Source organism: Trachypithecus francoisi, unplaced genomic scaffold (genome assembly GCF_009764315.1).
Source record: "Trachypithecus francoisi isolate TF-2019V2 unplaced genomic scaffold, Tfra_2.0 Lachesis_group8, whole genome shotgun sequence".
Classification (NCBI taxonomy): domain Eukaryota; kingdom Metazoa; phylum Chordata; class Mammalia; order Primates; family Cercopithecidae; genus Trachypithecus; species Trachypithecus francoisi.
Genome location: NW_022681473.1, coordinates 64,492,644 through 64,514,308, shown reverse-complemented (window position 1 = coordinate 64,514,308; position 21,665 = coordinate 64,492,644). Strand labels below are relative to the sequence as shown.

Genomic DNA, 21,665 nt, shown 5'->3' with positions numbered 1-21,665 from the left:
GGAGGCTGAGGTGGGAGGATTGGTTGAGCCTGGATGGATGAGGCTGCAGTGACCCATGATCATGCATGGGAGACAGAGCAAGACCTTGTCTCAAGAAAGGAAAGAAATCACTGGCTCTTGTGTAAAAAATGATCTATTAAGAGTAATTGAAAAAATAAATACAAGTAATAAAACAGTAATCTTTTATTTAATACCTTACTACCAAAATTAAGATGGAGATCTAGCAAAAAGTCAGAAGCAGCTGGGCGTGGTGGCTCACGCCTGTAATCCCTACACCTTGGGGAGGTTCAGGCGGGAGGATCACCTGAGGTCAGGAGTTCGAGACCAGCCTGGCCAACACGGCCAAAGTCTCTACTAAAAATACAAAAAATACCTTGATGTGGTGGTGAGCGCCTGTAATCCCAGCTGCTCCGGGGGTTGAGACAGGAGAATTGCCTGAACCTGGGAGGCAGAGGTTGCAGTGAGCCACTGCACTCCAGCCTGGGCGAGAACAAAACTCTGTCTCAAGAAAAATAAAAATAAATAAAAGTCAAAAGGCCACAAATAATGAACACTCATATAAGAATTCAGTTATGTATAAAACACTCCTTACTCTGACGTTTGCTTTCATAATAGAATTTTTTCTGTAAGTTGGTAAAACTGATTAGCTTAGTTTGCTCTTTGAAGGGTGGTATTTCTGCCTATAAAATACTTAGTTAACTTCATAAGGTAAGAACTGGTAGTCATAGTGATATTATTTTGAAATCTCCTTCTCCAGTGTATCCCTTTACATTAAAATTATCCCTAAAAAAAATTTTAACCCTAAAATAATGGACTAAAATATTCAACTTGAAAGTTTCTACAGAGAACCATATTCAACTTGTCATCGTCCCTGAACTAATTCCTATACTAGCTGTCACTGCAACTTAAATATGTCTGCTGTTCCCTAGAAATTACAAATAAAAGTTTCTTGGGGAAAGAAGCTGTTCCAGCAAGGATGCGTTAGAATGTCTTCTAGAAAGTGGATACTCGATTGAGACCATCCTGGCTAACTTGGTGAAACCCCGTCTCTACTAAAAATACAAAAAAATTAGCCGGGTGTGGTGGCGGCCGCCTGTAGTCCCAGCTACTTGGGAGGCTGAGGCAGGAGAATGGTGTGAATCCGGGAGGCGGAGCTTACAGTGAGCCGAGATCGCGCCACTGCACTCCAGCCTGGGCCACAGAGCGAGAGTCTGTCTCAAAAAAAAAAAAAAAGAAAAGAAAGTGGATACTCGGCTGGGCGCGATGGCTCACGCCTGTAATCTCAACACTTTGGGAGGCCAAGTTGGGTGGATCATCAGGTCAGGAGTTCAAGACCAGCCTGACCAACGTGGTGAAACTCCGTCTCTACTGAAAATACAAAAAAATTAGCCGGGTGTGGTGTCACACGCCGGTAATCCTGGCTACTCAGGAGGCTGAGGCGGCACTTGTACCCCGTGAGGCAGAGGTTGCAGTCAGCCAAGATTGCGCCACTGTATTCCAGCCTGGGCGACAGAGCAAGACTCCATCACACACACACACACACACACACACACACACACACACAAAGTGGATACTCAGTAAATATGAGAATTTTTTTTTTAAGTATTACAAACTGTACTAGTCTCATACTTAGTCATCTGTGATTCCTAATATAGCATAAGCCTTTGTTTTGTTAGCACGTCATTGGCATTTAAGAAGTAGATTTTTCTTTTTTTTTTTTTTTTTGAGAGGGAGTCTCGCCCTGTTGCCCAGGCTGGAGTGCAGTGGCCGCATCTCAGCTCACTGCAAGCTCCGCCTCCCGGGTTTACGCCATTCTCCTGCCTCAGCCTCCCGAGTAGCTGGGACTACAGGCGCCTGCCACCTCGCCCGGCTAATTTTTTGTATTTTTTTTTAGTAGAGACGGGGTTTCACCGTGTTAGCCAGGATGGTCTCGATCTCCTGACCTCGTGATCCGCCCGTCTCGGCCTCCCAAAGTGCTGGGATTACAGGCTTGAGCCACTGCGCCCGGCCAGATTTTTCTTTTATTTAACCAAGAAGTAAGTTGGAATTTGAAAACCTTTGTAAAGTTTTTTTGGCCCACTTGGGGATGTCCTGAGTTGAGTACAGGTTAGTGACACTGATTCTTTTAATCTGATTGGAATATTTTGGAGAAAGCACCAAGTTTGTTAAATACATTGATTAAAACTATAGATTAAAAAATTTGGGGGGAGGCTGAGGCAGGAGAATGGCGTGAACCCGGGAGGCGGAGCGTGCAGTGAGCTGAGATCCGGCCACTGCACTCCAGCCCGGGCGACAGAGTGAGACTCCGTCTCAAAAAAAAAAAAAAAAAAAAAAAAAAAATTTGGATATATTTTTATTTTTATTTTTATTTTTTGAGACACAGTCTTGCGTGTTGCCCAGGCTTGAGTGCAGTGGCACGATCTCAGCTCACTGCAACTTCAGTCTCCCGGGTTCAAGCAATTCTCGTGCCTCAGCCCGCCGAGTAGCTGGGATTGTACACGTGTACCACCATGCCCAGCTAATTTTCTGTATTTTTTGGTGAAGACAAGAGTTTTGCCATGTTGGCCAGGCTGGTCTCAAACTCCAGGCCTCAAGTGATCCACCCACCGTGGCCTTCCAGAGTGCTGGGATTACAGGCATGAGCCACTGTGCCTGACCTGGTATATTTTTACAGTAATTTTCTCTAGAGACAGGATCTCCTTATTCCCAGGCTGATCTCGAACTTCTGGGCCCAAGTGATCTTCCCATTTTGGCTTCCCACAGTGCTGGGATTACAGTCATGAGCCACTGCACCCACCCTAAAATTTTTGTCATAAAAAATTGGATTAGCTTTTTATGTCTCTCACTTACGTGTAATAGTATTTTTACAAAACAAATTATTCTTACCCAAGATTGTTAGCTGTTTCTTCACATAGCCCTTTCACAGTGCTTTCCGTATAAAAAGTACTCCATTTATACTAGGCAGCTTAGGTATTATAAAAAAATAAGAGCTTTGGAATCTCAGCTCTGCCGTTTATTTGGTCTGTGGCAAATACTTTCTTTAGCCTTAGATTTGTATAAAATGGGGTTATTAACATTTTCCTCACAAGTAAGTACTCAGTATTAGTGTCTTTCTTTCCTTATTTGATTTGATTGTTTCATATACCCTTACAAATTATTATTACAGCATTGGGTTTCTTACTTTTTTTTTTTTTGAGATGTCACCCAGGCTGGAGTACAGTGGCGAGATCTCAGCTCACTGCAAGCTCCGTCTCCCAGGTTCACACCATTCTCCTGCCTCAGCCTCCCAAGTAGCTGGGACTACAGGCGCCCGCCACCTCGCCCAGCTAATTTTTTGTATTTTTTGTATTTTTTAGTAGAGACGTGGTTTCACTGTATTAGCCAGGATGGTCTTGATCTCCTGACCTTGTGATCCGCCCACCTCCGCCTCCCAAAGTGCTGGGATTATAGGCGTGAGCCACCGCGCCGGGCCAGCATTGGTTCTTAACCCTAGGTGCACATTAGAATCATCCAGAGATATTTAAATAAAACACGAATGACTCATCCCCACCCCACATCAGCTGAATCAGTCTTTGAGGGTGAGGCCCAAGCATCTGGTGTTTTGTTTGTTTTTAAGTTTCCCAGGTAATTCTGATGCCCCGTGGGTATTGAGAACCACCGGTCTAGAGGGAAAGAATTCACACATAGCCTTTCAAGGAAGCTTTCCTGAGGTATTTCTTTGTAATAACTTTCAAAGTTAAGAATGGGGGAGGGCCTATGGGATCACTTTAACCTATTACTCTTATCTAGCCTTTTTTGTTGTTGTTGTTTTTTCAAACAGTCTCATTCTGTCCCTGAAGCTGGAGTGCAGTGGCGCCATCATAACTCACTATAACCCTCCATCTCCTGGGCTCAAGCAGTCCTCCTACTTCAGCCTCCCAAGTAGGGACTACAGGTGTCTACCACCACACCTAATTTTTTAAATTTTTAGTAGAGACAAGTTATCACTATGTTGCTAGGCTGGTCTTGAACCCCTGCACTCAAGTGATCTCCTGCTTTGGGCTCCCAAAGTACTGGGATTACATGCCTAAGCTACAGTGCCCAGGCTGTCACTTTCTTTTCTTTCTTTTTTTTTTTTTTTGGAGATGGAGTCTCGCTCTGTCGCCCAGGCTGGAGCTCAGTGGCCGGATCTCAGCTCACTGCAAGCTCCACCTCCTGGGTTTACACCATTCTCCTACCTCAGCCTCCCGAGTAGCTGGGACTACAGGCGCCCGCCACCTCGCCCGGCTAGGTTTTTTTGTATTTTTTAGTAGAGACGGAGTTTCACCATGTTAGCCAGGATGGTCTCGATCTCCTGACCTCGTGATCTGCCTGTCTCGGCCTCCCAAAGTGCTGAGATTACAGGCTTGAGCCACCGCGCCCGGCCTTTTTTTTTTTTTAAGAGACAGTCTTGCTATGTTGCCCATGCTGGTCTCGAACTCCTACACTCAAATGATCTACCCACCTCAGCTTCCCAAAGTGTTGGGATTACAGGCGTGAGCCACCACACCTGGCCCTGTTGCCTTCTTTAAACACATATTTCTCTGATTCATATACCTACTGGTCAATCTTTTAGTCTCTTTCATTCATTCCAATTATATTTGCTTATGTTAATTAAATCCTTTTTAAAATTTTTTTGGAGATGGAGTCTCGCTCTGTCGCCCAGGCTGGAGTGGTGCAGTGGCGCAGTCTCGGCTCACTGCAAGCTCCACCTCCTGGGTTCACGCCATTCTCCTGCCTCAGCCTCTTGAGTAGCTGGGACTACAGGCGCCCGCCACCACTACAGGCACCCGCCACCACGCCCGGCTAATTTTTTTTTGTTTTATTTTTAGTGGAGACGGGTTTCACCATGTTAGCCAGGCTGGTCTGAATCTCCTGACCTTGTGATCTGCCCACCTCAGCCTCCCAAAGTGGTGGGATTACAGGCATGAGCCACTGCGCCCGGCAGGCATTTGTTTATTATCAAGTTGAAGTTTATCTGATTTAGTCAGAGTTTTCCCTCACCGTAACCCTGTTATGCATGTGAATTTGAAATCCTTTTTATACTTCTTTTTCCGTTAGAACTAAATAAATTGATTTCTTTTTTTGCTCTGTTTTTGAGGTCAGGAGGATTCAGTGGGTGTAAGTATTGCCAGATTTTCTTTGACTTAATATGAAAATAAGCTCTCTCAAGTCTGTGTTGGTCTGCTAAGTAGTATTGTGGATAGTTATACCCAAAGAATTAATCTGACAATTCACATTTAATAGGTACCCAAAACAGCCAGCAAGTAAAGGCACTAATGTACTGCACTTTTTGCTTTTTTTTTTTTTTTTTTTTTTTTGGAGACAAGAGTTTCGCTCTTGCAATGGTGTGATCTTGGCTCACTGCAACCTCTGCCTCCCAGGTTCAAGCACTTGTCCTGCCTCAGCCTCCCTAGTATCTGGGACTACAGGCATAAGCCACCACACCCAGCTTTTTTTTTTTTTTTTTTTTTTTTGTATTTTTAGTAGAGACGGGGTTTCCCCATATTGTTCAGGCTAGTCTTGAACTCCTGACCTCAGGTCATCTGCCTGCGTTGGCCTCCCAAAGTGCTGGGATTACAGGCATGAGCTACTGTGCCCGGCCACTTTTTACTTTCTAATGTGTTTTCACACTCGTTAATTACTATTTTAGCTAACATTTTGAAAAATATCTACTGCATGTCAGATACTGGGACAACAAAGATGAAATGAGAACCTTGCTCTCCAGAAGTTTAAAGTCTAGAGGGAAAGAGAAGTAAAAATAGGCTATTACAATCAGTGCAATAAATACTTTGAAAGAAGAACTACTGGCCGGGCGCGGTGGCTCAAGCCTGTAATCCCAGCACTTTGGGAGGCCGAGATGGGCGGATCACGAGGTCAGGAGATCGAGACCATCCTGGCTAACACGGTGAAACCCCATCTCTACTAAAAATACAAAAACAAGCCGGGCGAGGTGGCGGGCGCCTGTAGTCCCAGCTACTCGGGAGGCTGAGGCAGGAGAATGGCGTAAACCCGGGAGGCGGAGCTTGCAGTGAGCGGAGATCTGGCCACTGCACTCCAGTCGGGGTGACAGAGCGAGACTCTGCCTCAAAAAAAAAAAAAAAAAAAAAAAAAAGAAAGAAGAACTACTGGTGCTACTTGGGGTATATATTTTAGTGCCGGGCATGGTAGCTCATGCCTGTGATCCCAACACTTTTGAGAGGCCAAGAGTTTGAGACCATGGCAATATAGCAAGACCCCCATCCCTACAAAAAATAAAAGAATTAGCTGGGTGCCTTGGCACATCCCTATGGTCCTAGCTACTCAGGAGGGTGAGGCAGGAGGATTGCTTGAACCTGGATTCCAAGCTACCGTGAGTTATGATCACATTTTCATTGCACTTCAGCCTGGCAACACAGTGAGACACTGTCTCTATTTTTTAAAAAGATTTTATTGGACAGGAGGGAGAAGACTTAAGGAACTGGGGAGTGAGTTAGAGAAGCTTTTTAAGGAGTTATCAGGGACTGGGTCCTGAAGGATGAGTGTCAGCCTGGCAGATTGAGCTGGGAGGGTATTCCAGGGAGAAGCAGCATCACTGTGTCCTTTGAACTTCACAACGGTATCCCCTTTTTATTAGAATGAATCTAAGAATTAGAGATAGTAAATATCCTTGAGATTACAAAGCTGTAATAATGGGGTAGTTAATACTAGAGTTTCTTTCCGGGCTTGTACTCTATGCTCTTTCTGTACGCACATTAAATGCTGTATTAAATTATGGAAAAAGGCTTTTTCCCCTTCTGCCTTACACCATGTGAAAAGAAGTTTTCCACTCCTCCAGAGTGTTGACAAAAAAAGCGAAACTCTGTAAAATATTTAAAGAGGTCTATTATGAGCCAAATATGAGTGATCACACCCGAGTCGGTCTTTTTTTTTTTTTTGAGACAGAGTCTCGCTCTGTCACCCAGGCTGGGGTGCAGTGGTGCAATATCCACTCACTGCAACCTCTACCGAGGCATAGTCAAGAGGTTCTGAGAACATCTGCCTAAAGTAGTTGGGTTACAGCTTGGTTTTATATATTTTAGGGAAACATAACACCTCAGTCAGTACCTATGATGTATACATTGGTTTAGTCTGGAAAGGTAGGACAAATAAAAGTGGTGGTGGGGGTTGAAGGGAACTTTAGATCATAGGTGGATTCAGAGATTTTCTGAGTGTCAGTTGATTGAAAGAGTTATCTAAAGACCTGGAATCAATAGATAGGAGTGTCTGGGCTAAGATAAAAGGTTGTGGAGACCAAAGTTCTTACGATGTAGATCAGGGGTCCTCAACCCCTGGGCCACGGACCAGTACTGGTCCGTGGCCCGTCAGGAACCAGGCCACACAGCAGGAGATGAGCAGCGGGTGAGCCAGCATTACAGCATGAGCTCTGCCTCTTGTCAGATCAATGGCAACATTATATTCTCCTAGGAGCACAAACACTATTGTGAACTGCACATGGAGGGATCTAGGTTGCACATTCCTTACAAGAATCTAAGTAATGCCTGATAATCACATGTGGAATGGTTTCATCCCAAAACTATCTGTACCCCAGTCCATGGAAAAATTATCTTACAGGAAACCAGTCCCTGGTGCCAAAAAGGTTGGAGATCGCTAATGTAAATGAAGTCTCATAGTTGGCTGCCCTTAGAAGCATTTTTTTTTTTTTCTTCTTGAGACAGGGTCTCCCTGTGTCTTTCAGACTGGAGTGCAGTGGCATAATCACAGCTCACTACAGCCTCAACTTCCTGGGCTCAAATGCTCTTCCCACCTCAGTCTCCTGAATAGCTTGGACTACAGGAGCCTACCACCACACCTGGCTAATTTTTTATAGAGACAAGCTCTCCCTGTGTTGCCCAGGCCAGTCTGGAACTCCTGGACTCAAATGATCCAACCACCTCGGCCTCCCAAAGTGCTAGGATTACAAGAGTGAGACACTGCCTGGTGGCAAGTGTTTCTTATTTAGACCTTTAAAAGGTGCTAGACTCTGAGTTATTCTCTTCAGGATTAGGAGGACCTGGAAGGGGAAATATCTACTTATGTAAATAGAAATGTTTTACAGATGGAAGTTTTCTCTTCACAAAATGGCCCTTTGCAGGGCTATTTATGGCAAAAATAATGTTATTTTGGGGTAAGATATTTTGATTTCCTTCTTTATCTGTAATGTGATGCTATAGTAGAGTCAGGTGGCAAATCCTTAGCAGAAGACCCAGGGACAAGATCTCTTAGAGTTCAAGATACAGAAAGTATGCAAAATGGCACCAACTCATTAGCAATTCTCTTATTGCTCTGGAGCCAGAACATGGTAGACACAGAGACAAATTCATTGTATTTTATATATCATCAACTAGGCTCAAATCTCTCTCACTCTTCCTGGGAGTCAACCCCTCTGCTGAGACTGCAAGCTAAGCCTTCCAGAGACAATAAATAGAACTTCAAGAGACAGAGACAGGCACAAGAGGCACTGCATAGCCCTACTGACCCAGCCTAGCTCCGGAGTTCAGCAGACCATGAGACAATGAAAGGAAATTTAGTAATCTTTTTTCAGATGTCACAGTAATGATTTATTTGGGCAAAATTCACCAATTGATATTAAAACCTTAAGTGAAAATTTAACAAAGAATAATAAGATGTATACACAATCACAAAGAATCTCCTCTCATACTTATTACTTACAAAAGGAAAGTTGGTTATTTGGCAGTGAAGAAACTTGACCAGCTCTACCTTAATTTTACCAAATGGCTAAAATTCACTTCACCAGTAAGGGCACAAGCCAGCATAAGGTGCCTCCTGATATTGATACACTTAAGAATCTGGACACTCTCTCTTCTGTAGTATTACTGACAAAAAGTAAGGCAAGACTAAACATTAGGAAGCAACAAGCAAATCCCAATTAAGTGTCAGTCTACCAGGTAACATTCATGACTTTTTTTTTTTTTTTTTTTTTTTTTTATGAGACGGAGTCTGGCTATGTCGCCCAGGCTGGAGTGCCGTGGCCAGATCTCAGCTCACCCCAAGCTCCGCCTCCCAGGTTCACGCCATTCTCCTGCCTCCGCCTCCCAAGTAGCTGGGACTACAGGCGCCCGCCTCGTCGCCCGGCTAGTTTTTTGTATTCTTTAGTAGAGACGGGGTTTCACCGTATTAGCCAGGATGGTCTCGATCTCCTGACCTTGTGATCTGCCCGTCTCGGCCTCCCAAAGTGCTGGGATTACAGGCTTGAGCCACCGCGCCCGGCGACTTTTCTTTTCTTTTTTTTTGAGACGGAGTTTTTCACTCTTGTTGCCCAAGCTGGAATGCAATGGTGCAGTCTCGGCTCACTGCAACCTCTGTCTCCTGGGTTCAAGCGATTCTTCTGCCTCAGCCTCCCAAGTAGCTGGGATTACAGGCATCGGTCACCACATCTGGCTAATTTTTTGTATTTTTAGTAGAAATGGGGTTTCATCATGTTAGCTAGGCTGGCCTGGAACTCCTGACCTTAGGTGATCCGCCCACCTCAGCCTCCCAAAGTGCTGGGATTACAGGCATGAGCCACCATGCCTGGCCCCATGTACTTTTCAACAATGAATAATGACAATAGGAATGGAGAAAAAATAGACTAGTCCGGAAAATATTTAGTGAGTGCCACTCTTGGGCTAGGCATAGTGGCTCACACCTAAAATCCCAGCATTTTGGGAGGCCAAGATGAGCAGGTTGCTTGAGGCCAGGAGTTTGTGCCTAAGATTGTGTTCATTATCCTAAGATTGTATCCATTTTCCTTAGACAAAATAGGATTGTTTTTAAGTATGTTGACACTATTGTGCAAAAATCAGTATCCAGAACCCTTTTCATTCTTGTAAAATTGACATTATGTACCCATTAAATAATAACTCCCCATTTCCCCCTTCCCCAGCCTTTGACAGCCAGCCATTCTACTTTGTGAATTTGATTACTCTAGGTACCTCATATAAGTGAACTCATATAATATTTTTTCCTTTGTGTGTGGCTTGTTTCACTTGCATAATGTCCTCAAGGTTCATCCATATTGTATTAGGTGTCAGAATTTCTTTCCTTTTTAAGGCAGAATAGTACTGCATTTTATGGATATACTGTGTATAATATATAGTATATACTTATATAGCACGTGGGTTATTTCCACCTTTTGGCTATTGTCAGTAATGCTGCCATTAACATTGGTATGCAAATATTTGTTTAACCATTGCTTTCAATTCTTTCGAATGTATACCCCCAAGTAGAATTGCTGGACCATATATCAAGGAATGTTAAAATAGATGTTATGAAGCAGTGTATGTGTATATAGAATGAAAATAAGTAGGTATATGTGAATATAACAGTACATGCCCTGGAATACTTTGTTAGTTATATACTTTTCACTAAAGAGAACCTATTTTAATTATTTAAAAGTCTGAAAACTTGTAAGCCTAATTTTTTTTTTTTTTTTTTTTTTAAAGACAGAGTCTCGCTCTGTCGCCCAGGCTGGAGTGCAGTGGCCGGATCTTGGCTTCACTGCAAGCTCCGCCTCCCAGGTTCACACCATTCTCCTGCCTCAGCCTCCCCAGTAGCTGGGACTACAGGTGCCCGCCACCTCACCTGGCTAGTTTTTTTGTATTTTTTAGTAGAGACGGGGTTTCACTGGGTTAGCCAGGATGGTCTCGATCTCCTGACCTCGTGATCTGCCCGTCTTGGCCTCCCAAAGTGCTGGGATTACAGGCTTGAGCCACCGCGCCCGGCCCTATAAACCTAATTTTATTCCATTTTCACAAGCTCCACTCAAAGTAGCCAAACCTTTCCTATGCCTCCCTCTTGAAAAGATTTTCAGTTTTCAAGCTAGCTGATAATAAACTTAGTTTTTGTTCTGTTTTGAGACAGAGTCTCACTCTGTCAACTAGGCTGGAGTGCAGTGGCACAATCTCAGCTCACTGCAACCTCTGCCTCCCGGCTGCAAGCTATTCTCCTACCTCAGCCTCCTGAGTAACTGGGATTACAGGCACCTGCCACCACACTTGGCCAATTTTTGTATTTGAAGATGGAGTTTCACCATGTTGGGCAAGCTAGTCGAACTCCTGACCTCAAATGATCCACCCACCTTGGCCTCCCAAAGTCCTGGGATTACAGGCGTGAGCCATCGCACCCAGCCTAAACCTGTATTCTTGAGAGCCGAAAAGATTATGCATCTTGAATAAGCAAGCAGTTTAATAAATATTTCATGTCAGAAGTAAGTTGTAATATTATGGGGACAATTTCTAGATATTCTTAAGTAAGAAAGTTTCAGTTCTGCTGTAATTTTTTTTTTTTTTTTTTTTTTTTGAGGCGGAGTCTCGCTCTGTCGCCCGGACTGGAGTGCAGTGGCCAGATCTCAGCTCACTGCAAGCTCCGCCTCCCGGGTTTACGCCATTCTCCTGCCTCAGCCTCCCGAGTAGCTGGGACTACAGGCGCCGCCACCTCGCCCGGCTAGTTTTTGTATATTTAGTAGAGACGGGGTTTCACCATGTTAGCCAGGATGGTCTCGATCTCCTGACCTCGTGATCCGCCCGTCTCGGCCTCCCAAAGTGCTGGGATTACAGGCTTGAGCCACCGCGCCCGGCCTGCTGTAATATTTTTAAAAAGGTCTCCCCCAACCCCCACACCTTTCCCACCAGTTTTTTATAGTTCCTTTTTAAAGCAGAATTGAGCCTGTGGGTGTTTTGCTCTAGTCCTAGAATTCACTGCAGAATTGTATACCATTTGGCAAAATTCTCTGTTCTGCAAGCCTGCAGGCCCATGAGTTCATTTATCTCTAATAGAGTTATTGTCTCTGGTAGAAATAAAGCTGCTTTGTTGTTGTTGTTGTTGTTGTTGTTGTTGTTGTTGTTTTGAGACGGACTTTCACTCTTGTTGCCTGGGCTAGAATGCGGTGACACAGTCTTGGCTCACTGCAACCTCCACCTCCCCAGTTCAAACAATTCTCCTGCCTTACCCTCCCAAGTAGCTAGGATTACAGGCATCTGCCACCACACCTGGCTAATTTTTTTTTTTTTTTTAAGACGGAGTCTCACTCTGTCGCCCGGGCTGGAGTGCAGTGGCCGGATCTCAGCTCACTGCAAGCTCCACCTCCTGGGTTTACGCCATTCTCCTGCCTCAGCCTCCCGAGTAGCTGGGACTACAGGTGCCCGCCACCTTGCCTGGCTAGCTTTTTGTATTTTTTTTTTTAGTAGAGACGGGGTTTCACCATGTTAGCCAGGATGGTCTCGATCTCCTGACCTCGTGATCCGCCCGTCTCGGCCTTCCAAAGTGCTGGGATTACAGGCTTGAGCCACCGTGCCCAGCCTTTTTTTGTATTTTTAATAGAGACGGGGTTTCACCATGTTGGCCAGGCTGGTCTCAAACTCCTCAGGTGATCCACCCGTCTTGGCCTCCCAAAGTCCTGGGATTACAGGCGTGAGGCACCGCACCTGGATGCTGCTTTTGTTTTTTTTTTTTTAAAGATTTTCAGGCCGGGTGCGGTGGCTCACAGCTGTAATCCCAGCACTTTGGGAGGCTGAGGCAGGCAGATCACGAGGTCAGGAGATCGAGACCATACTGGCTAACACAGCGAAACCCTGCCTCTACTAAAAATGCAAAAAATTTGCTGGGCGTGGTGGCTGGTGCCTGTAGTCCTAGCTACTTAGGAGGCTGAGGCAGGAGAATAGCTTGAACCCAGGAGGCAGAGGTTGCAGTTAGCCAAAATCGCCCCACTGCACTCTACAAAGCGAGACTCCATCTCAAAAAAAAAAAAAAACTTTATATATAGCAGGTCAGTACTAAACACTTTGCATAATTATTTCCCTGAACTTTCACAATAATCTAGTCAGGCAAGTATACTATTATTTTAAGCCCATTTTACAGATCAGGGAACAGAGGAACGAAGATTACATGATCTGTTCCGTAAGTGACAACCTAGGGCCCAAGCCCAGGTTGTTAACTACTATGCTGTACTGCTATCCACACGTTACCTTTTAGTTTTTTGCTTTTTGCCATTCCACTTAATACCTTTCAATTTCACTATGTGATTTGTATGTCTCTGTAGCCATATTTAAGACAATGGAATTATTGATGGAAGTCTGAGAGCAAACTACTATTTTTAGTGGCTTCCTTTGCCACTAAAAGGATGTGAGAGAAGGCCTTTCTTAGTCTGGCCTCCAGTATATATATCCTTATCCTAATTCTTTACATATTCTATGCTCCAACCAGTCTGGACTACAAAAGCATATTTAAGTATACCTTGTACTTTTCAATCTCTGAACATGTGTTCAGGAAAATCTTGCCTGTGAAATCTTTCCCACTTTTCCTTTGTCCTCATCTCTACTGAAAGAGAAATGTGCTAAATATACATTCTGACTAGACGGCCAGGTGTTAAAATCATTGAGGCCAAAACTGCATACAGGTATACCTCAGAGATACTGCATTCTGGCTCTAGATCATTGCAATAAAGTGAATATATCAATAAAATGAGTCACATGAATTTTCTGGTTTCCAGTGTGTGTGAGTTATGTTTACACTATACTGTACTCTATCATAGCATTATGTCTGTAAAAACAATGTACATATCTGGCCAGATGTGGTGGCTCATGCCTGTAATCACAGCACTTTGGGAGGCTGAGGTGTGATCACTTGAGGTCAGGGGTTCAAGACCAGGCTGGCCAATACAATGAAACCCTGTCTCCACTAAAAATACAAAATTTAGCCAGGTGTGGTGGCCGATGCCTGTAATCCCAGCTACTCAGGAGGCTGAGGTAGGAGAATCGCTTGAACCCGGGAGGCAGAGGTGGTTACAGTAAGCCGAGATAGCACCACTGCACTCCAACCGGGGGGACAGAGCAAAACTCTGTCTCAAAAAATTAAAAAAAAAAGGGGGCCAGGTGCGGTGGCTCACGCCTGTAATCCCAGCACTTTGGGAGGTCGAGGCGGGCAGATCACAAGGTCAGGAGATCGAGACCACGGTGAAACCCTGTCTCTACTAAAAATAGAAAAAATTAGCTGGGCACGGTGGCGGGCGCCTGTAGTCCCAGCTACTCAGGAGGCTGAGGCAGGAGAATGGCGTGAACCCGGGAGGCGGAGCTTGGAGTGAGCCGAGATCGCGCCACTGCACTCCAGCCTGGGCGACAGAGCGAGACTCTGTCTCAAAAAAAAAAATTAAAAAAAAAAAACAGCAATATACATATCTTAATTAAAAAATACTTTATTGCTAAAAAAATGCTAATGATCATCTGATCATAGCCTTCTGCAAATCATAATCTTTTTGCTCTCAGCGGGTCTTGCCTTGATGTTGATGCCTGCTGACTCATAGGGTAGTAGTTGCTGAAGGCTGGAGTGGCTGTGGCAATTTCTTAAAATAATACTATTAATACAATGTAGTTTTCTGCATTGATTGATTCTATCACAAATGATTTCTCTGTAGCATGCAATGCTGTTTCATAGTATTTTACCCATAGTAGAACTTCTTTCAAAATTGGCGTTTCAGGCCAGGCGAAGTGGCACATGCCTTTAATCTCAGCACTTTGGGAGGCCAAGGCAGGTAGATCACCTGAGATCAGCAGTTTGAGACTAGCCTGGCCAACATGGCGAAACCCCATCTCTACTAAAAATACAAGAATTAGCCTGGTGTGGTGGTGCACACTTGTGGTATTCAGAAGGATGAGGCGGGAGAATCACTTGAACCCAGGAGGCGGAGGCTGCGGTGAGCTGAGATTGTGCCACTGCACTCCAGCCTAGGTGACAGAATGAGACTCCATCTCAAAAAAGCAAAAAAGAGCCGGGCGCGGTGGCTCAAGCCTGTAATCCCAGCACTTTGGGAGGCCGAGACGGGCGGATCACAAGGTCAGGAGATCGAGACCATCCTGGTTAACATGGTGAAACCCCGTCTCTACTAAACAATACAAAAAACTGGCCGGGTGCGGTGGCTCAAGCCTGTAATCCCAGCACTTTGGGAGGCCGAGACGGGTGGATCACGAGGTCAGGAGATCGAGACCATCCTGGCGAACACGGTGAAACCCCGTCTCTACTAAAAATACAAAAACTAGCCGGGCGAGGTGGCAGGCGCCTGTAGTCCCAGCTACTAGGGAGGCTGAGGCAGGAGAAGGGCGTAAACCCAGGAGGCGGAGCTTGCAGTGAGCTGAGATCCGGCCACTGCACTCCAGTCCAGGCGACAGAGCGAGACTCCGCCTCAAAAAAAAAACTAGCTGGGCGAGGTGGCGGGCGCCTGTAGTCCCAGCTACTCGGGAGGCTGGGGCAGGAGAATGGCATAAACCTGGGAGGCGGAGCTTGCAGTGAGCTGAGATCCGGCCACTGCACTCCAGCCTGGGCGGCAGAGCCAGACTCCGTCTCAAGAAAAGAAAAGAAAAAAAGTGCCACCAGGTGAGGTGGCGGCACGTGCCTGTAATCCCAGCACTTTGGGAGGCCGAGGTGGGCGGACCCCTTGGCTCACGAGTTAGAGACCACCCTGGGTAACATGGCAAAACCTCTTCTCTACAAAAATTTACAAATATTAGCCAGGTGTGGTGGCACGCCCCCGTAGTCCCAGGTACTTGGGAGGCTGAGGTGGGAGGATTACTTGAGCCCGTGAGGTTAAGACCTCAGTGAGCCGTGATTGTGCCACTGGCACTCCAGCTGGGGTGACAGAGCGAGACCACATCTCAAAAAAAAAAAAAAAAAGATATTCTGTATAATATCACTATTATAGAGTAAATTTCTTTTTCTTTTTTTTTTTTTTTTTTTTTTTGAGACAGAGTCTCGCTCTGTTGCCCAGGCTGGAGTGCAGTGGCGCGATCTTGGCTCACTGCAAGCTCTGCCTCCCGGGTTCACCCCATTCTCCTGCCTCAGCCTCCCCAGTAGCTGGGACTACAGGCGCCCGCCACCGCGCCCGGCTAATTTTTTGTGTTTTTAGTAGAGACAGGGTTTCACCGTGGTCTCGATCTCCTGACCTTGTGATCCGCCCGCCTCAGCCTCCCAAAGTGCTGGGATTACAGGCGTGAGCCACCGCCCCCGGCCTAGAGTAAATTTCTATATGCAAAAATAAAAAACATCCCCAAAACACTGTTCAAGTTTGATATAGTGTCACATTGTCAGCTACTAGATTGTTTCTGTAGTCACTATACTTACTGCCTGTTTGTGATAATAAATAGATGATTATTTTCAAGTTTTCAGCTGATATTGGTGGGAGAACACTTTTTTTGAGTCAATTTCTATAAAATATGTTTTCCTTCATACCCTGTATTCTTTATGTCTTGATGAAAGGTGATTTATTAATGGACATTGGAGTTTTTCCTGATGCATGAAATTTTGAGTTGACAAAGTTTGTATTCTGCTTTTAATTCATTGTTGAATGCTCATTAAAAAGATCAGAATTGCCTAGTCTTGTATTAAACTTTTAGAAACCCTTGCTGGTTTAAACAAGGTACAATAGTTCACATCTGTAATCCCAGCACTTTGGGATGCCAAAGTGTGATGATCACTTGAGCCCAGGAGGTCAAGGCTGCAGTGAGCTATGATTATGCCACTGTACTCCAGCCTGGGTGACGGAGCAAGACCCTTTTAAAATGAAGATTTTTTTTTTTTTTTTTTTTTTTTTTGAGACAAGAGTCTCTCTCTTGTTGCCCAGGCTGGAGGCTCACTGCAGCCTCCGCCTCCCCGGTTCAAGCAGTTCTCCTGCCTCAGCTTCCCTAGTCGCTGGGACTACAGGCATGTGGCACCATGCCTAGCTAATTTTGTGTTAACACGGGGTTTCACCGTGTTAACCAGGATGGTCTTGATCTGACCTTGTGATCCACCCGCCTCAGCCTCCCAAAGTGCTGGATTACTGGTGTGAGGCACTGCGCCTGGCCAAGATTTTTTTTTTTTTTTTTTAATTTAAGAAGGGTATAGGAGTCCGGACGCGGTGGCTCATGCCTGTAGTCCCAGCACTTTGGGAGGCCGAGGCAGACAGATCACGAGGTCAGGAGATTGAGACCATCCTGGCTAACACGGTGAAACCCCGTCTGTACTAAAAATACAAAAAAGAAATTAGCCAGGCATAGTGGCTAGCGCCTGTAGTCCCAGCTATTCGGGAGGCTGAGGCAGGAGAATGGTGTGAACCCGGGAGGCGGAGCTTGCAGTGAGCTGAGATTGCGCCACTGCACTCCAGCCTGGGTGACAGAGTGAGACTCCGTCTCAAAAAAAAAAAAAAAAGGTATACGGCCGGGCACCTTGGCTCTTGCCTGTAATCACAGCAGTTTAGGGGGCTGAGGCGGGCAGATCACTTGAGGTCAGGAGTTGGAGACCAGCCTAGCCAACATGGTGAAACCCCATCTCTACTAAAAATAAAAAAATTAGCCAGGCTTGGTGGTAGGCACCTGTATTTCCAGCTATTCTGGAGGCTGAGGCAGGAGAATCACTTGAACCCGGGAGACGGTGTTTGCAGTGAGCCAAGATGGCACCACTGAACTCCAGCCTGGGCGACAGAGTGAGACTGTGTCACAAAAAAAATAAAAAATAAATAAAAAGGGTATAATACTCTTTATCTGAAAGTTAAAGGGTCATCTGAAAGTTAAAAAGTTGTCTGACTTGGCCGGGCGCGGTGGCTCAAGCCTGTAATCCCAGCACTTTGGGAGGCCGAGACGGGCGGATCACGAGGTCAGGAGATCAAGACCATCCTGGCTAACATGGTGAAACCCCGTCTCTACTAAAAATACAAAAAACTAGCCGGGCGATGTGGCGGGCGCCTGTAGTCCCAGCTACTCGGGAGACTGAGGCAGGAGAATGGCGTAAACCCGGGAGGCGGAGCTTGCGGTGAGCTGAGATCCAGCCTGGGCGACAGAGCGAGACTCCGTCTCAGAAAAAAAAAAAAAAGAAAAAAAAAAGTTGTCTGACTAATGCACTGTATTTCTCTATTCATTTAACTTGTATCAGGTGTTTTTTTTTTTTTTATGGAGTCTGGCTCTGTTGCCCAGGCTGGAGTGCAGGGACACGGTCTCGGCTCTCTGCAAGCTCTGCCTCCTGGGTTCACGCCATTCTCCTGCCTCAGCCTCCCGAGTAGCTGGGACTACAGGCGTCTGCCACCATGCCCAGCTAATTTTTTTGTATTTTTTTAGTAGAGACTGGGTTTCACCGTGTTAGCAAGATGGTCTCAATCTCCTGACCTCATGATCCGCCCGCCTCGGTCTCCCAAAGTACTGGGATTAGAGGCGTGAGCCACCGTGCCTGGCCTACTTATTTTTGTTCATAAAATTAACAGCTTTCGCAGTCATTAATTGTTGCACTTAGAATGGTTTTTGTTTGTTTTTTAAAACGAGGTCTCTCTGTATTACCAGTGGTCTCAAACTTATGGGCTCAAAATTGCTTGACTCTCCCATCCCAGCCTCCCAAGTAGCTGGGTTTACTAGCTTGTGTCGCCACACTTTGCTGGAATATTTATCTGTGTTTCTTTTTTTTTTTTTTTTTTTTTTGAGACGGAGTCTTGCTCTGTCGCCCAGGCTGGAGTGCAGTGGCCGGATCTCAGCTCACTGCAAGCTCCGCCTCCCGGGTTCACGCCATTCTCCCGCCTCAGCCTCCTGAGTAGCTGGGACTACAGGCGCCCGCCACCACGCCCGGCTAGTTTTTTTTTTGTATTTTTTAGTAGAGATGGGGTTTCACCGTGTTAGCCAGGATGGTCTCGATCTCCTGACCTCATGATCCGCCCGTCTCGGCCTCCCAAAGTGCTGGGATTACAGGCTTGAGCCACCGCGCCCGGCCTTATCTGTGTTTCAAACCTAATGTTTCCATATTAATCCAAATGGACCCACCGTATACAGTTAATGTTATATTGATTTGACATGATGGTAATTTGTACGTCTACATGATCTTTCATGGTGTACCAGAAATTGTAAGATAAATGTTCTGCAATTCAAAGTCTTATAGCTGATTTGGATTGAATATTGGGGTAAAGCCTAATTTTGGTACATCTCTAAAAAAGCTACTGAACCTTATAGAACCAAGACAATTAGAGTTTTCCCCAATCTTCATACTCCCTGCACCTACCCTATCAGGCTTTTGTCTACCAGATCAAAATTTTACAATTTGCTCCTTTATACATTTTTTGTTGTTGTTTTTCCAGACAGAGTCTTGCTCTGTCGCCCAGGCTGCAGTGCAGTGGCACGATCTTGGCTCACTGCAACCTCCAGCTCCTGGGTTCAAGTGATTCTCCTGCCTCAGCCTCCCGGAGTAGCTGGGGATTACAGGCATGTGCTACCACACTTGGCTAATTTTTGTTTTGTTTTGTTTTTTGAGGCGGAGACTCACTGTTGCCCAGGCTGGAGTGCAGTGGCGCAATCTCGGCTCACTGCAAGCTCTGCCTCCCGGGTTCATGCCATTCTCCTGCCTCAGCCTCCTGAATAGCTGGGACTACAGGCGCCTGCCAACATGCCCAGCTAATTTTTTTGTATTTTTAGTAGAGACAGGGTTTCGCCGTGTTAGCCAGAATGGTCTCGATCTCCTGACCTTGTGATCCGCCCGTCTCGGCCTCCCGAAGTGCTGGGATTACAAGCGTATTTTTGTATTCTTAGTAGAGATGGGGTTTCACCATGTTGGCCAATCTGGTCGCGAACTCCTGAACCTGGTGATCCACCTGCCTTGGCTTCCCAAAGTGCTGGGATTACAGGCGTTAGCCACCGCGCCTGGCCGGATACATTTTTAAACGTATTATTTATAGTTCCAGTCTCTTATCTCTGCCCTTCTAGGCATTCTGTTCTTTCTTTGTTTAATTCAGTGATACTTATAGAGCACTTAAACCCTGAGCATTTTATGCATGTATTTCAGCCAAGTGAGGTTTTAAGACTGCTTTTAACTCTCAACTCAGATATTACCTCCCAAAAGATTTTTTTCAGCCTCCAGAGTTGGACCTTGTTACATCTGTATTCTCATAGTATTTTACACTACTTTGTTTGTAGCATCACATTGTAACATAAGGAATTGTTTATCTCCTTTACCAGATTTTGAGCTCCTTGAATTAAAAAACTGTTTTTTCTTGTTAATTTCTGTGTCTCAAAGACACAGAATGAGGCAGCCTGAAACACTGCCTCAAGTAAGCAAGTACTTGGTACAAAGGAGTTACAGCACACATGCATTTAATTTATGGTTTTACACTGTGTGCTTAATTAAAAGATAAGTAATTGAAACAATCAGGCAGTTTCACTTGGTGTTGTACCCAGTATTTGTATGACTAAAATTGGAACAATGTAAGAAGTATAAGCTGTTGTTCCAGTATCTGTTCTCATATGCCTCTCAAAAGTAAATGTCTCACCAGGCTTGAGTGCGTTTCTCTTGTTGAAGATATTTTTCATAGCTTCATACCTCAAACACAAGTCAGCCACTCCCACTGGCACTCATTCCAATGATGGAAGAAAAGCCAGCTGTGTTGGACTTGAGGGGTGGTGTATTAATCTCTAACATAGTGCTTTTCTAACAAATGATGAAGGATAATTTTTTTTTTTTTTTTTTTTTTTTTGAGGCGGAGTCTCGCTCTGCCGCCCAGGCTGGAGTGCTGTGGCCGGATCTCGGCTCACTGCAAGCTCCGCCTCCCGGGTTCACGCCATTCTCCTGCCTCAGCCTCCTGAGTAGCTGGGACTACAGGCGCCCGCAACCGCGCCCGGCTAATTTTTTTTTGTATTTTTAGTAGAGACGGGGTTTCACCATGGTCTCGATCTCCTGACCTTGTGATCCGCCCGCCTCGGCCTCCCAAAGTGCTGGGATTACAGGCGTGAGCCACCGCGCCCGGCCGAAGGATAATTTTGACTGGACTGACTTTCACAATATATTATACACTGACTTCAGAACCTAATTCTTTCCCCCACACCCCCGCTGAGACGAAGTCTTGCTCTGTTGCCCGGGCTGGAATGCAGTGGCGTGATCTTGTCTCACTGCAACCTCCGCCTCCCAAGTTCAAGTGATTCTCCTGCCTCAGTCTCCCGAGTAGCTGGGATTACAGGCATGTGCCACCACACCCAGCTAATTTTTGTATTTTTAGTAGAGACAGGGTTTCACCATGTTGTCCAGGCTGGTCTTGAACTCCTGACCTCGAGATCCACACCCCTTGGCCTCCCAAAGTGTTGGGAGTACAGGCGTGAGCCACTGCCCCCAGCCCAGAACCTAACTCTTTATATGAAAGACAGGAATTCTATATAGTTTTGTTAAATGAATGATCCGTCCTTTTTCTGGGTTTCTGTAATACTTTATTATTCAAATGACATTTTTGCTGCTTATAGCTATTTGTTCATGTCTTATCTCACCAGTTAAAAAAATAGGAATCATGTCTTTATATCTCTTTGTATTTGGTATATTGCTTTTTATATAATACTCATTTATAGAATGAATAGACATTTTATTCTATCTTATTATTTATTTAGAGACAGCATCTCGCCCTGTTGCTCAGGCTGGAGTGCAGTGGCATGATCTCAGTTCACTGCAGCCTCCACTTCCTGGGCTGAAGCAGTCCTCCAGGCTCAGCCTCTCCAGTAACTAGGACTTACAGGCGTGTGCCACCACGCCTGGCTAATTTTTGTGTTTTTTGTAGAGACAGAGTTTTACCATGTTGCCCAGGCTGATCTCAAACTCCTGACCTCAAGTGATCTACCCACCTCGGGTGTATCCCAAAGTGCTGGGATTACAGG

General features: G+C 45.4%; 1 protein-coding gene across 3 annotated transcripts in view; it reads left to right on the top strand.

The window, feature by feature from the left end:
• Window positions 1–21,665, top strand: part of RAB6A (RAB6A, member RAS oncogene family) — a 103,993-nt gene that overhangs the window by 78,361 nt on the left and 3,967 nt on the right. The gene's annotated exons all lie outside the window — the stretch shown is intronic.